The sequence below is a fragment of the Oncorhynchus keta genome, chromosome 26 (assembly GCF_023373465.1).
Source record: "Oncorhynchus keta strain PuntledgeMale-10-30-2019 chromosome 26, Oket_V2, whole genome shotgun sequence".
Classification (NCBI taxonomy): domain Eukaryota; kingdom Metazoa; phylum Chordata; class Actinopteri; order Salmoniformes; family Salmonidae; genus Oncorhynchus; species Oncorhynchus keta.
Genome location: NC_068446.1, coordinates 43,668,267 through 43,684,886, shown reverse-complemented (window position 1 = coordinate 43,684,886; position 16,620 = coordinate 43,668,267).

Genomic DNA, 16,620 nt, shown 5'->3' with positions numbered 1-16,620 from the left:
TCACTCCACTCAGTTCCCTCATCCTCACCCATCGTTCCTATCATCCATCTCCGCATCTATCTCTCCTCTACACCACTCCGTTCCCCCTCCTCCCTCTACACCACTCCGTTCCTCTCACTCCTCTCTACACCACTCCGTTCACCCTCCTCCCCCTCTACACCACTCCGTTCCTCTCCTCACTCTCCTCACCACTCCGTTCCCTCTCCTCCCTCTCTACACCACTCCTTTCCCTCTCCTCCCTCTCCACACCACTCCTTTCCCTCTCCTCCCTCTCTACACCACTCCGTTCCCTCGCTACACCACTCCGTTCCCTCTCCTCCCTCTCCACACCAATCAGTTCCTCTCCACACCACTCCGTTCCCTCTCCACCACTCCGTTCCTCTCTACCACTCCGTTCCTCTCACTCACTCTCGTCTACATCACTCTTTCACTCATCCATCGTCATCTGTGTCACTCTGTCGCTATCGATCCAATACCTGTCTTGCTACACAATGTCGCAGTACCATATGTTTACAGCGCGACAATATGCTCGTCCATCTGCGCGTCGCATTATCTCTCATCCATCTGCACCATCGTCACATCATAATAAATATCTGCGCCATCACGTCATCATCAATAACATATACGCACTCCAGTTCCTTTCTGCACCATTCAGTTCCTCTCCTCCTCTCTGCACCACTCCGTTCCCCCTCCTCTCTCTACACCACTCCGTTCCCCCTCCTCCCCTCTACACACCACTCCGTTCCCCTCCTCCTCTGACACCACTCCGTTCCCCCTCACTCCTCTGCACACCACTCCACCCATCCTCATCTGCACCCATCAGTTCCCATCATCACTCTGCACCCATCAGTTCCACCTCCTCCTCTGCACACCACTCCAGTTCCCCCTCCTCCTCTACACACTCCGTTCCCCCTCCTCCTCTCTACACCACTCCGTTCCCCTCCTCCCTCTACACACCACTCCAGTTCCCCTCCTCCCTCTACACCACTCCGTTCCACTCATCGCTCACACCATCTCCTGTTCCCATCAGTCTCATCCCTCTGCACCATCAGTCTCACTCCTCATCCTACACCACTCCGTTCCTAAGCTACACCACTCCGTTCCCTCTCTTCCCTCTCTACACCACTCCGTTCCCTCTCCTCCCTCTCCACACCACTCCTTTCTCTCTCCTCCCTCTCCACACCACTCCGTTCCCCCTCCTCCCCCCTCTACACCACTCCGTTCCCTCTCTACACCACTCCAGTTCCTCTCCTCCTCTCTGCACCACTCCAGTTCCCTCTCATCCTCTCTGCACCACTCCGTTCCCTCTCCTCCTCTCTACACCACTCCGTTCCCTCTACACCACTCCTTTCTCTCTCCTCCCCTCTACACCACTCCGTTCCCCCTCTACACCACTCCGTTCCCCCTCTACACCACTCCGTTCCCCCTCTACACCACTCCGTTCCCCCTCCACACCACTCCGTTCCCCCTCCACACCACTCCGTTCCCCCCTCCACACCACTCCGTTCCCTCGCTACACCACTCCGTTCCCTCGCTACACCACTCCGTTCCCTCGCTACACCATTCCGTTCCCTCTCTACACCACTCCGTTCCCCCTCCCTCTCTACACCACTCCGTTCCCCTCCTCCCTCTCTACACCCTCCCGTTCCCCTCTACACCACTCCGTTCCTCTCTGCCACTCCGTTCCCCCTCCTCCCTCTCTACACCACTCCGTTCCTCTCTACACCCTCCTTCCTCTCTACACCACTCCGTTCCCCCCTCCCTCTCTACACCACTCCGTTCCCCCTCCTCCCTCACTCTCTACACCCACTCCGTTCCATCTCTCTACACCACTCCGTTACCCCTCCTCCCTCTCTACACCACTCAAGTTCCCCCTCCTCCCTCTCTACACCACTCAAATTTACCCCTCCTCCCCTCTCTACACCACTCCGTTACCCCTCCTCCTCTCTACCCACTCCGTTCCCCCTCCTCCCTCTCTACACCACTCGTTCCCCCCTCCCTCCTCTCTCCTCCGTTCCCCCTCCTCCCCTCTCTACACCACTCCGTTTCCCCCTCCTCCCTCTCTACACCCACTCCGTTCCCCCTCCTCCCTCTCTACACCACTCCGTTCCCTCTCCCTCCTCTCCTCACCCTCCGCTCCTATCCTCCTCTCACCTCTCCGTTCCCCTCCTCCTCTCTACACCACTCCGTTCCTCTCTCCTCTCTCTACACCACTCCGTTACCCCTCTCCCTCTACACCACTCCGTTCCCCCTCCCCCTCTACACCCTCGTTCCCCCTCCTCCCTCTACACCCTCCGTTCCCCTCCTCCCTCTCTGCACCACCCTCCAGTTCCCTCTCCTCACTCTCCTCACCACCCGTTCCCTCTCCTCACTCTCTACACCACTCCGTTCCCTCTCCTCCCTCTACACCATTCCGTTCCCCCTCCTCCCTCTACACCACTCCGTTCCCTCTCCTCCCTCTCTACACCACTCGGTTATCTCTCCCTCTACACCACTCCGTTCCCCCTCCTCCCTCTACACCACTCCGTTCCCTCTCTCCCTACACCACTCGGTTATCTCTCTCTCTACACCACTCAGTTCTCTCCCTCTCTCTACACCACTCAGTTCTCTCCCTCCCTCTCCTCCCTCTACACCACTCCATTCCCTCTCCTCCCTCTCTACACCACCCCATTCCCTCTCCTCCCTCTCTACACCACTCCGTTCCTCGCTACACCACTCCGTTCCCTCTCCTCCTCTCCACACCAATCAGTTCCCTCCACCACTCACCCTCTCCACCACTCAGGTTCCTCTCCACCACCACTCCGTTTCCCTCTCCACCCACTCCGTTCCCTCTCCTCCTCACCACTCTTTTCCCTCTTTACACCACTTTCAGTTATCTCCTCCCTTTACACCACTCCTTTCTATCTCTCCCCTCTATACACCACTCCTTTCTCTCTCTCTATACACCATCCCCTTTCCCTCTCCTCTCTCTCTACACCACTCCGTTTCCTTTCTCTGCCATTCCGTTCCCTCTCTCCCCTATACCACTCGGTTCCCCCTCTCCCTCTATAATGCTCGGTTCCCCCTCTCCCTCTACCACCACTCCAGTTCCCCTCCTCCCTCTACACACCACTCCGTTACCCTCTCCTATACACCACTCGGTCCCCCCTTTCTACACACCACTCGTTCCCCCTCCTCCCTCTACACCACTCCAGTTCCCCCTCCTCCCTCTCCTCCGTTCCCCCTCCTCCTCTACACACCACTCCGTTTCCCCCTCCTCCTCTACACCCCTCCGTTCCCCTCCTCCCTCTCCCACCACTCCGTTCCCCAGCTCCACTCCGTTCCCCTCCTCCCTCTACACACACCCTCTCCTCCTCTCTACACCCTCCGTTCCTCTAGCTACACCACTCCGTTCCCTCTCTTCCCTCTCTACACCACTCCGTTCCCTCTCCTCTCTCCCTCTACACCACTCCTTTCTCTCTCCTCCCTCTACACCACTAGGTTCCCCCTCCCTCCCTCCCACACCACCGTTCTCCCTCTACACCCTCCTCCTCCCCTCCTCCCCCTCTACACCACTCCGTTCCCTCTCCTCCCCTCTCTACACCACTCAGTTCCCTCTCCTCCCTCTCTACACCACTCCGTTCCTCTACACCACTCCTTTACACCCTCTCTTCCCTCTCCACCCTCCTTCCTCTACACCACTCCTTTCTCCCCCTCTACACCACTCCGTTCCCCCTCTCTACACCACTCGGTTCCCCCTCTACACCACTCCGTTTCCCCTCTCCTCCCCCTCTCACACCACTCCTTTCCCCTCCACACCTCCGTTCCCCCTCCCACACCACTCAGTTCCTCCCTTCGCCACTCCGTTCCTCTACACCCTCCGTTCCTCGCTACACCATTCCGTTCCCCCTCCCTCTCTACACCACTCCCGTTCCTCCTCTACACCCCGTTTTCCTCTCTACACCACTCCGTTCCCTCCTCCTCCTCTCTACACCACTCCGTTCCCTCTACACCACTCCGTTCTCTCTACACTCTCCGTTCCCTCTCTACACCACTCCGTTTCCCCTCTCTACACCACTCCGTTCCCCCTCTACACCACTCCGTTCCCCCTCCTCTCTCTACACCCTCCTGTTTCCCTCCTCCTCTCACACCACTCCGTTCCTCCCTCTCTCACCCACTCCGTTCCCGTTCTCCTCCCTCTCACACCACTCCGTTCCCCCTCCTCCCCTCTACACCACTCCGTTCCTCCTCACACTCTACCACTCCGTTCCTCCTCCTCTCTACACCACTCCGTTCCCTCCTCTCTACACCACTCCGTTCCCTCTCTCTCACCATTCCGTTCCCCCTCCCTCTCTACACCACTCCGTTCCCCCCCTCCCCTCTCTACACCACTCCGTTCCCCTCCTCCTCCTCACCACTCCGCTCCTCTCTACACCACCACTCCCCCTCCTCCTCTACACCCTCCGTTCCCCCTCCTCCTCTCTACACCACTCCGTTATCTCTCTCTCTCAATACACCACTCCGTTCCCCCTCTCTCTCTACACCACTCCGTTCCCCCTCCTCCCTCTACACCACTCCGTTCCCCCTCCTCCCTCTCTACACCACTCCGTTCCCCCTCCTCCCTCTACACCACTCCGTTCCCCCTCCTCCCTCTACACCACTCCGTTCCCCCTCCTCCCTCTACACCACTCCGTTCCCCCTCCTCCCTCTACACCACTCCGTTCCCTCTCCTCCCTCTCTACACCACTCGGTTATCTCTCCCTCTACACCACTCCGTTCCCTCTCCCCTACACACCACTCTCTCTACACCCTCCTTTATCCTCCTCTCTACACCACTCAGTTCTCTCCCTCTCTCTACACCACTCCAGTTCCCCCTCCTCTCCTCCCCTCTACACCACTCCATTCCCCTCCTCCCTCTCTGCACCACCCCATTCCTCTCCTCCTCTGCTGTTCCTCCTCCTCCCCTCTCCACACCACTCCTTTCCCTCTCCTCCTCTCTACACCCTCCCCGTTTCCTCTACACCACTCCGTTCCCTCCTCCTCTCCACCTCAGTTCCCCTCTACACACCTCTCTCCTTCCTCTCCACACTACCTGTTCCTCTACACCACGTTCCCCTCTCCTCCCTCTACACCACTCTTTTCCCTCTTCACACCCACCCTTTCTCCTCCTCCCTCTCCTCCACACCACTCCTCCCCTCCACACCACTCCTTTCTCTCTCATCCTCTACACCACTCCTTTCCCTCTCCTCCCTCTCTACACCACTCCGTTCCCTCTCCTCCTCTCTACACCTCCGTTCCTCACTCCCTCCTCTCGCCATCATCATCACTCGTTTCCCCCCTCCTCCTCTCTCCCTCTACCTCCTCCTCTCTCGTTCCCCCTCCTCCCCTCTACACCCTCCCGTTCCCCCCTCCCTCCCTCTACACCACTCCGTTCCCCCTCCTCCCTCTACACCCTCCGTTCCCCCTCCCCTCTACACACCTCTCCCCCTCCTCCCCTCTACACCCACTCCGTTCCCCCTCCCTCCCTCTACACTCACGTTCCCCCTCCTTTCCCTCCCCCTCCTCCCTCTACACCACTCCGTTCCCCACCTCCTCCTCCCCCTCCGTTCCCTAGCTACACCACTCCCGTTCCCTCCCTCTCTCCTCGTTCCCTCTCCTCCCTCCACCTGCCTCCAGTTCCTAAACGCTACACCACTCCTTCCCTCTCCCTCTACACCCTCCGTTCCCTCTACACCACCCCTTTCTCCCCCTCCTCCTTTCTCTCCTCCCTCCCACATTTCCTCCGTTCCCTCCTCCTCTCTACACCACTCGTTCCCCTCTATCCGTTCCCCCTCTCCTACCCCTCTACACCACTCAGTTCCTCTCTCCTCCCTCTCTACACACTCAGTTCTCTCCTCCTCTACACTCCAGTTTCCCTACTACACACTCCATTCCCTCTCCTCCCTCTCTACACCACTCCTCCCTCTCCTCTCCTCCCTCTACACCCTCCAGTTCCTCTCTACACCACTCCGTTTCCTCCTCTCCCCCTCTCACCACTCCGTTCCCCCACCAACTCCGTTCCCCCCCCTCCTTCCCCCTCCACCCTCCAGTTTCCCCCTCCACACCACTCCGTTCCCCCCTCTCCCACCACTCCGTTCCCCTCGCTACACCACTCCGTTCTCCTCCTCTACACCACTCCTTTTCCCTCTTCTACACCACCCCTTCCCCCTCCCTCTCATACCACTCCGTTCCCTCTACACCACTCCTTCCCTCTCACCCTCCACGTTCCCTCTCCCACCACTCCGTTCCTCTCTACACCACTCACGTTCTCTCTCCCCTCTCTACACCACTCCGTTCCCTAGCTACACAACTCTCCTCCCCTCTCTTCCCTCTCTACACCACTCCGTTCCTCCTCTACACCACTCCTTTCTCTCCTCCCTCCTCTACACCACTCCGTTCCCCTCCTCCTCTCTACACCACTCCGTTCCCCTCCTCCGTTCCTCCACCACTCCGTTTCCCCCTCCGTTCCTCGCTACACCACTCCGTTTCGCTACACCCTCCGTTCCTCTACACCACTCCGTTCCTAAGTACACCATTCCTCCCCCTCCCTCTACACTCCAGTTCCCTCCAGTTCCGTTCCCTCTCTACACCCCTCCCTCTACACCACTCCGTTCCCTCTCTACACCACTCCGTTTCCTCTCTCTACACCACTCGGTTCCCCCTCCTCCTCTACACCACTCAGTTCTCCCTCTCTACACCACTCAGTTCCCCTCCTCCTCTCTACACCCTCCGTTCCCCTCCTCCTCTCTACACCACTCCGTTCCCTCTCTCCCTCTCTACACACCACTCCGTTTTCCCTCCTCCCTCTCTACACCACTCCGTTCCCCCTCCTCCTCTCTACACCCTCCGTTTCCCCCTCCTCCCTCTCTACACCACTCTCGTTCCCCCTCTCCCTCTCTCTACACCACTCCGTTCCCCTCCTACCCACTCTATCTTCCGTTCCCTCTCTACACCACTCCGTTCCCCTCCTCCTCTCTACACCACTCCGTTATCTCCTCTCTCTACACCACTCAGTTCCCCTCCTCCTCTACACCACTCCGTTCCCCCCTCCTCCCTCTACACCACTCAGTTCCCCCTCCTCCCTCTCTACACCACTCCGTTTCCCCCTCCTCCCTCTCTACACTACTCCGTTCCCCTCCTCCTTCTGCCCCTCCGTTCCCTTCCTTCTACACCACTCTGTTCCTCCTCCCTCTCTCCTCACCACTCCGTTCCCTCCTCTCTACACCACTCCGTTCCTCTTTCCTACACCACTCCTTTCCCTCTCCCTCTCTACACCCTCAGTTATCTCTCCCCTCTACACCACTCCGTTCCCCTCCTCCTCTACACCACTCAGTTCCCCCTCCTCCCTCTCTACACCCTCCCCTCCCCTCCACCACTCTCCCCCTCCTCCGTCTCCCTCTACACCACTCCACACCCTCTCCTCCCTCTACACCATTCTTTCCCCCCCTCCCTCTACACCACCTTTCCCTCTCCTCCCTCTCTACACCACTCGGTTCTCTCTCCCCTCTCTCCTCCGTTCCCCTACACCCTCCTCTACACCACTCCGTTCCCTCTCCTCCTCTACACCACTCGGTTTCTCTCTCTCTACACCACTCAGTTCTCTCCCTCTCTCTACACCACTCAGTTCTCTCTCACTCTCCTTTCCTCTACCACTCCATTCCCTCTCCCTCCCTCCTCCTTACTCCTCTCTTCCCTCTCCTCCTCTCTCCCTCCTTTCCCTAATCCCTCTCTACACCCTCCGTTATAAATATAGCTACACCCTCCGTTCCCTCTCCTCCCTCTACACCATCAGTTCCCTCCTCTACACCATCCGTTCCCTCTCACACCACTCCGTTCCCTCTCCACCCAGTTCCTCTCCTCCACCACCACTCTTTTCCCTCTTCCCCCTTTCTCTCTCTCCTCTACACCACTCCTTTCTCTCTCCTCCCTCTCTTCCCTTTCTCTCTCCCTCTACACCACTCTTTCCCTCTCCTTCTCCCCACTCCTTTCTCTCCCTCTACACACCACTCCGTTCCTTTCTACACCATTCCTCCCTCTCCTCCCCCTCTCTACACCACTCCGTTTCTCCTCCTCCCTCTACACACCACTCCGTTCCCCTCCTCCCTCTACACCCTCCGTTCCCCCTCCTCCCTCACACCACTCCGTTCCCCCTCCTCCCTCTACACACCACTCCGTTCCCCCTCCTCCCTCTACACCACTCCGTTCCCCCTCCTCCCTCTACACACCACTCCGTTCCCCCTCCTCCCTCTACACACCACTCCGTTCCCCCTCCTCCCTCTCCACACCACTCCGTTCCCTAGCTACACCACTCCGTTCCCTCTCCTCCCTCTCTACACCACTCCGTTCCCTCTCCTCCCTCTCTACACCACTCCGTTCCCTAGCTACACCACTCCGTTCCCTCTCTTCCCTCTCTACACCACTCCGTTCCCTCTACACCACCCCTTTCTCTCTCCTCCCTCTCCACACCACTCCTTTCTCTCTCCTCCCTCTCCACACCACTCCGTTCCCCCTCCTCCCTCCTCTACACCACTCCGTTCCCCCTCTACACCACTCCGTTTCCCTCTCCTCCTCTCTACACCACTCCGTTCCTTCTCTCCTCCTCCGTTCCCTCACTACACAACACTCCGTTCCTCTCTTCCTCTCTGCACCACTCCGTTCCCTCTACACCACTCTTTCTCTCCTCCCCTCTCCTCCTCCGTTCCCCCTCTACACCACTCCGTTCCCCCTCTACACCACTCCGTTCCCCTCCACACCCTCCGTTCCCCTCTACACCACTCCGTTCCCCCTCTACACCCTCCGTTCCCCCTCCCACTCACGTTCCCGCTACACCACTCCCCCTCCTACACCACTCCGTTCCTCGCTCACCATTCGTTCCCCCTCCCTCTCTACACCACTCCGTTCCCTCTCTACACCACTCCGTTCCCTCTCTACACCACTCCGTTCCCTCTCTACACCACTCCGTTCCCTCTCTACACCACTCCGTTCCCTCTCTACACCACTCCGTTCCCTCGCTACACCACTCCGTTCCCCCTCCCTCTCTACACCACTCCGTTCCCTCTCTACACCACTCCGTTCCCTCTCTACACCACTCCGTTCCCCCTCCTCCCTCTCTACACCACTCCGTTCCCTCTCTACACCACTCCGTTCCCCCTTCCCTCTCTACACCACTCCGTTCCCCCTCCTCCCTCTCTACACCACTCCGTTCCCCCTCCTCCCCTCTCTACACCCTCCGTTCCCCTCTCCTCTACACCATCCGTTCCTCTCTCTACACCCCTCCGTTCACACCCCCTCCTCTACACCACTCCGTTCCCCCTCCTCCCTCTCTACACCCTCCGTTCCCCCTCCTCCCTCTCTACACCACTCCGTTCCCCCTCCTCCTCTCTACACCACTCCGTTCCCCTCCTCCCTCTCTACACCACTCCGTTCCATCTCCTCTCCTCACCACTCCGTTCCCCCTCTCTCCTCTCTACACCTCCGTTCCCCCTCCTCCTCTCCACACCACTCCGTTCCCCCTCCCTCCACTCCACCACTCCGTTCCCCCTCCTCCTCTCTACACCACTCCGTTCCCCCTCCTCCCTCTCTACACCACTCCGTTCCCCTCCTCCTCTCTACACCACTCCGTTACCCCTCACTCCTCTCTACACCACTCCGTTCCCTCTCTCATCTCTACACCACTCCGTTCCCTCTCCTCCCCTCTCTACACCACTCCGTTCCCCTCCTCCTCCCCTCTCCACACCCTCCGTTCCCCCTCCTCCCCTCTACACCACCCCGTTCCTCTCTCCCCGTTCCCTCCTCTCTACACCACTCCGTTCCTCTCCTCCTCTCCCTCACCACTCCGTTCTCTCTCTCTACACCACTCGTTCCCTCTCCACCACCCTGTTCCTCTCCACCACTCCGTTCCTCCTCACTCTCTACACCACTCGGTTCCTCTCCTCCTCTCTACACCACTCGGTTATCTCCCTCTACACCCTCCGTTCCCCTCCTCCCCTCTACACCACTCTCGTTCCCCCTCCTCCCTCTCTACACCACTCCGTTCCCTCTCCTCACTCTCTACACCACTCCGTTCCCTCTCCTCACTCTCTACACCACTCCGTTCCCTCTCCTCACTCTCCACACCACCCCGTTCCCTCTCCACACCACCCCGTTCCCTCTCCACCACCCGTTCCCTCTCCACACCACTCCGTTCCCTCTCCACACCACTCCGTTCCCTCTCCACACCACTCCGTTCCCTCTCCACACCACCCGTTCCCTCTCCACACCACTCCGTTCCCTCTCCACACCACCCCGTTCCCTCTCTACACCCTCCGTTCCCTCTACACCACTCCGTTCCCTCTCCTCCCTCTCTCTACACCACTCCGTTCCCCCTCCTCCCTCTCTACACCACTCCGTTCCCTCTCCTCACTCTCTACACCACTCCGTTCCCTCTCCTCACTCTCTACACCACTCCGTTCCCTCTCCTCACTCTCTACACCACTCCGTTCCCTCTCCTCACTCTCTACACCACTCCGTTCCCTCTCCACACCACCCCGTTCCCTCTCTCCCGTTCCCTCTCCACACCACTCCGTTCCCTCTCTCCTCTCCACACCACTCCGTTCCTCTCTCCACCACTCTGTTTCCTCTTCCTCTCTACACCACTCCGTTCCCTCCTCCTCCCTCTCTACACCACCCCCGTTCCCTCCCTTCCCTACACCACTCCGTTTCTCTCTCTCTACACCACTCCGTTCCCCTCTCCACACCACTCCGTTCCCTCTCATCACCTCCGTTCCTCTCTCCTCCGTCTCTACACCACTCCGTTCCTCTCCTCCCTCTCCACACCACTCCGTTCCTCTCCACACCACCCGTTCCTCTCCACACCACTCCGTTCCCTCTCCACACCACTCCGTTCCCTCTCCCACCACTCCGTTCCCTCTCCACTCCAGTTCCTCTCCACACCCTCCGTTCCCTCTCCACCACTCCGTTCCCTCTCCACACCACTCCGTTCCCTCCTCACACCACCCCGTTCCCTCTCACCCTCCCGTTCCACACCACCCGTTCCTCTCCTCCACCCCCGTTCCCTCTCCACCACTCCTTCCCTCCTCTCTACACCACCCGTTCCTCCTCCACACCACCCGTTCCCTCTCCACACCCTCCGTTCCCTCTCTACACACCACCAGTTTTCCCTCCCTCCTCCCTCTACACACCACTCCGTTCCCTCCCCCTCTCTACACCACTCCGTTCCTCTCCCTCTCTACACCACTCCGTTACCCCTCCTCCCTCTCTACACCACTCCGTTCCCCTCCTCCCTCTCTACACCACTCCGTTCCTCTCCTCCTCTCTACACCACTCCGTTCCCTCCTCCTCTCACACCCACTCCGTTCCCTCTCTCTCTACACCACTCGGTTATCTCTCTCTCTACACCACTCAGTTCTCTCCCTCTCTCTACACCACTCAGTTCTCTCCCTCCCTCTCCTCCCTCTACACCACTCCATTCCCTCTCCTCCCTCTCTACACCACCCCATTCCCTCTCCTCCCTCTCTACACCACTCCTTTCCCTCTCCTCCCTCTCCACACCACTCCTTTCCCTCTCCTCCCTCTCTACACCACTCCGTTCCCTCGCTACACCACTCCGTTCCCTCTCCTCCCTCTCCACACCAATCAGTTCCCTCTCCACACCACTCCGTTCCCTCTCCACACCACTCCGTTCCCTCTACACCACTCCGTTCCCTCTCCTCCCTCTACACCACTCTTTTCCCTCTTCACACCACCCCTTTCTCTCTCCTCCCTCTCTACACCACTCCTTTCTCTCTCCTCCCTCTCTACACCACTCCTTTCTCTCTCCTCCCTCTACACCACTCCTTTCCCTCTCCTCCCTCTCTACACCACTCCTTTCCCTCTCCTCCCTCTCTACACCACTCCGTTCCCTTTCTACACCATTCCGTTCCCTCTCCTCCCTCTCTACACCACTCCGTTCCCCCTCCTCCCTCTCTACACCACTCCGTTCCCCCTCCTCCCTCTACACACCACTCCGTTCCCCCTCCTCCCTCTACACACCACTCCGTTCCCCCTCCTCCCTCTACACACCACTCCGTTACCCCTCCTCCCTCTACACACCACTCCGTTACCCCTCCTCCCTCTACACCACTCCGTTCCCCCTCCTCCCTCTACACACCACTCCGTTCCCCCTCCTCCCTCTACACACCACTCCAGTTCCCCTCCTCCCTCTACACCACTCCATTCCCCCTCCTCCTCTACACCACTCCGTTCCCCCTCCTCCTCTACACACCACTCGTTCCCCTATCCTCCCTCTCCACCCTCCGTTCCTAAGCTACACCACTCTGCTTCCTCTCCTCCCCTCTCTACACCCTCGTTCCCCTCCTCCCTCTCTACACCACTCCGTTCCCTAGCTACACCACTCCGTTCCCTCTCTTCCCTCTCTACACCACTCCGTTCCCTCTACACCACCCCTTTCTCTCTCCTCCCTCTCCACACCACTCCTTTCTCTCTCCTCCCTCTCCACACCACTCCGTTCCCCCTCCTCCCTCCTCTACACCACTCCGTTCCCCCTCTACACCACTCCGTTCCCCCTCTACACCACTCCGTTCCCCCTCTACACCACTCCGTTCCCTCTCCTCCCTCTCTACACCACTCCGTTCCCTCTCCTCCCTCTCTACACCACTCCGTTCCCTAGCTACACAACTCCGTCCCCTCTCTTCCCTCTCTACACCACTCCGTTCCCTCTACACCACTCCTTTCTCTCCTCCCTCTCCACCATCCGTTCCCCTCTCTACCCTCCGTTCCCCCTCCCCCACCTTCCGTTCCCCCTCCACCCTCCGTTCCCCTCCCACTGCCTCCGTTCCTGCTCACTTCTCCGTTCCTCGCTACACCCTCCGTTCCTCGCTACACCACTCCGTTCCTCCTCGCTACCACTCCGTTCCCCCTCCTTCCTTTCTACTCCACTCTTCGTTCCCTCTACACCACTCCGTTTCCCTCTCTCACCACTCCGTTCCTCTCTCACCACTCCATTCCCTCTCTACACCACTCGTTCCCTCTCTCACCCTCCGTTCCCCCTCCTCCCCTTCTACACCACTCCGTTCCTCCACACCACTCCAGTTCCCCCTCCTCCCTCTCTACACCACTCCGTTCCCCCTCCTCCTCTCTACACCCTCGTTCCCCCTCCTCCTCTCTACACCACTCCGTTCCCCCTCCTCCCTCTCTACACCACTCCTTCTCCTCTACACCACTCCGTTCCCTCTCCACACCACTCCGTTACCCCTCCTCCCTCTCTACACCACTCCGTTACCCCTCCTCCCTCTCTACACCACTCCGTTCCCCCTCCTCCCTCTCTACACCACTCCGTTCCCCCTCCTCCCTCTCTACACCACTCCGTTCCCCCTCCTCCCTCTCTACACCACTCCGTTCCCCCTCCTCCCTCTCTACACCACTCCGTTCCCCCTCCTCCCTCTCTACACCACTCCGTTCCCCCTCCTCCCTCTCTACACCACTCCGTTCCCTCTCCTCACTCTCCTCACCACTCCGTTCCCTCTCCTCACTCTCTACACCACTCCGTTCCCCCTCCTCCTCTCTACACCACTCCGTTCCCCCTCCTCACTCTCTACACCACTCCGTTCCCCCTCCTCCCTCTCTACACCACTCCGTTCCCCCTCCTCACTCTCTACACCACTCCGTTCCCCCTCCTCTCCCTCTACACCACTCCGTTCCCCCTCCTCCCTCTCTACACCACTCCGTTCCCTCTCCTCACTCTCTTCACCACTCCGTTCCCTCTCCTCACTCTCTACACCACTCCGTTCCCCCTCCTCCCTCTCCACACCACCCCGTTCCCTCTCCACACCACCCCGTTCCCTCTCCACACCACCCCGTTCCCTCTCCACACCACTCCGTTCCCTCTCCTCACTCTACACCACTCCGTTCCCTCTCCTCACTCTCTACACCACTCCGTTCCCTCTCCTCCTCTCTACATCGTTCCCCTCTCACACCACCCGTTTCCTCTCCGTTCCTCTCCTCCTCCACCACCACTCCTTCCCTTCCTCCCTCTACACCACTAAGTTCCCCTCTCTCACTTTCTACCACTCCGTTCCCTCTCCTCACTCTCTACACCACTCCGTTCCCTCTCCTCACTCTCTACACCACTCCGTTCCCTCTCCTCACTCTCTACACCACTCCGTTCCCTCTCCTCACTCTCTACACCACTCCGTTCCCTCTCCTCACTCTCTACACCACTCCGTTCCCTCTCCTCACTCTCCACACCACTCCGTTCCCTCTCCTCACTCTCTACACCACTCCGTTCCCTCTCCTCACTCCGTTCCCTCTCACCACTCCGTTCCTCTCCACCCTTCCCTCTCCACACCACCCGTTCCCCTCTCCGTTCCCTCTACCACTCCGTTCCCTCTCCACACCACCCTCCTCTACACCCTCCGTTCCCTCTCCACCACTCCGTTCCCCTGTCCTCTCTCTACACCACTCCGTTCCCCCTCCTCCTCTACCACTCCGTTCCCTCTCTCACTCTACACCCTCCGTTCCCTCTCCCCCTCTCTACACCACTCCGTTCCCTCTCCTCCTCACTCACACTCGTTCCCCTCTCCTCTCTCCACACCACTCTCGTTCCCTCTCACACCACCCCTCTCCTCTCCACACCACTCCGTTCCTCTCCCTCTTTCTCCACCACTCCGTTCCTCTCCACACCACTCCGTTCCTCTCCACACCCTCCGTTCCCTCTCTGTCTCTCTACACCACTCCGTTCCCTCTCCCCACTCCGTTCCTCTCCACACTCTCCGTTCCCTCTCTCACCACTCCGTTCCCTCTCCACCATCTCCGTTCCCTCTCTACACCACTCCGTTCCCTCCCACCACCTCGTTCCTCTACACCCTCCGTTCCCTCTCCACACCACCCGTTCCCTCCACCTCCGTTTCCTCTCCACCCTCTCTTCCTCTCCACACCACCCGTTCCCTCTCCACCCTCCGTTTCCCCTCTCCCCACCACTCCGTTCCCTCTCCACACCACCCCGTTCCCTCTCCTCACCACCCCGTTCCTCTCACCACTCCGTTCCTCTCCACACCACCCCGTTCCTCTCACCACCCGTTCCCTCTCCACACCATTCCCTCTGTTTCCTCTCGTTCCTCTCCACACCACTGCCCTTCCCTCCTCACCACTCCGTTACCCCTCCTCCTCTCTACACCACTCCGTTACCCCTCCTCCTCTCTACACCACTCCGTTCCCCCTCCTCCTCTCTACACCACTCCGTTCCCCTCCTCCCCTCTCTACACCACTCCGTTCCCCCTCCTCCCTCTCTACACCACTCCGTTCCCCCTCCTCCTCAGCACCCACTCCGTTCCCCCTCCTCTGTCTCTCCCCCACTCTCCGTTCCCCCTCTCTCCCTCTCTCCACCACTCCTGTCTTCCCTCTCTCTCTCCCTCACCACTCCGTTCCCTCTCTCAATCTCTACACCACTCCGTTCCCCCTCCTCCTCTCTACACCACTCGTTCCCCTCCTCCTCTCTACACCATGTTCCCCCATCTCCTCTCTACACCACTCCGTTCCTCTCCTCCTGGGGAACACCTTTCCGTTGTTTTTTTTCTCTCTCTACACCACTCCGTTTTCTCTCTCTACACCACTCCGTTATCTCCTCTCTCTACACCACTCCCAGGAGATCTCTCTTTACCACTCGGTTATCCCTCTCTCCTCTATACACCACCCCGTTCCCCCTCTCCCACCACCCCCTCCCTCTCCACACCACCCCGTTCCCTCTCCTCCCTCTACACCACTCCGTTTCCCTCTCCTCCCTCTACACCACTCCGTTCCCTCTCCTCCTCTCTACACCACTCGGTTATCTCTCTCTCTACACCACTCGGTTCCTCTCCTACACCACTCCGTTCCCTCTCCCTCCCTACACACCACTCGGTTCCCTCCTCCCTCTACACCACTCAGTTCCTCCTCCCTCTACACCACTCCGTTCCTCCCCCTCCTCCCTCTACACCACTCCGTTCCCTCTCCTCCTCTCTACACCACTCGGTTATCTCCTCTCTCTACACCACTCTGTTTCTCCTCTCTCTACACCACTCGGTTCTCTCTCTCTACACCACTCCGTTCTCCTCTCTCTACACCACTCCGTTCCTCACCTCTCCGTTCCTCTACACCACTCCGTTCCCTCTCCTACACCACTCGGTTATCTCGTTCCCTCTCTACACCACTCCGTTCCTCTCCCTCCCCTCTCTACACCACTCCTTCCCTCTCTACACCACTCCGTTCCCTCTCCTCACTCTCTACACCACTCCGTTCCCTCTCCTCCTCTCTACACCACTCCGTTCCCTCTCCTTCTCTACCCCGCTCCGTTTCTCCTCTCTCTACACCACTCCGTTCCCTCTCCTCCTCTCTACACCACTCCGTTCCCTCTCCTCCCTCTCTACACCACTCCGTTCCCTCTCCTTTCCTCTCTACACCACTCCGTTCCCTCTCCACACCACTCCCCCCTCCACCACTCCGTTCCCTCTCTCCCTCTCTACACCACTCCGTTCCCCTCCTCCCTCTCTACACCACTCCGTTCCCTCTCCTCCCTCTCTACACCACTCCGTTATCCTCCTCTCTACACCCTCCTTCCTCTCTACACCA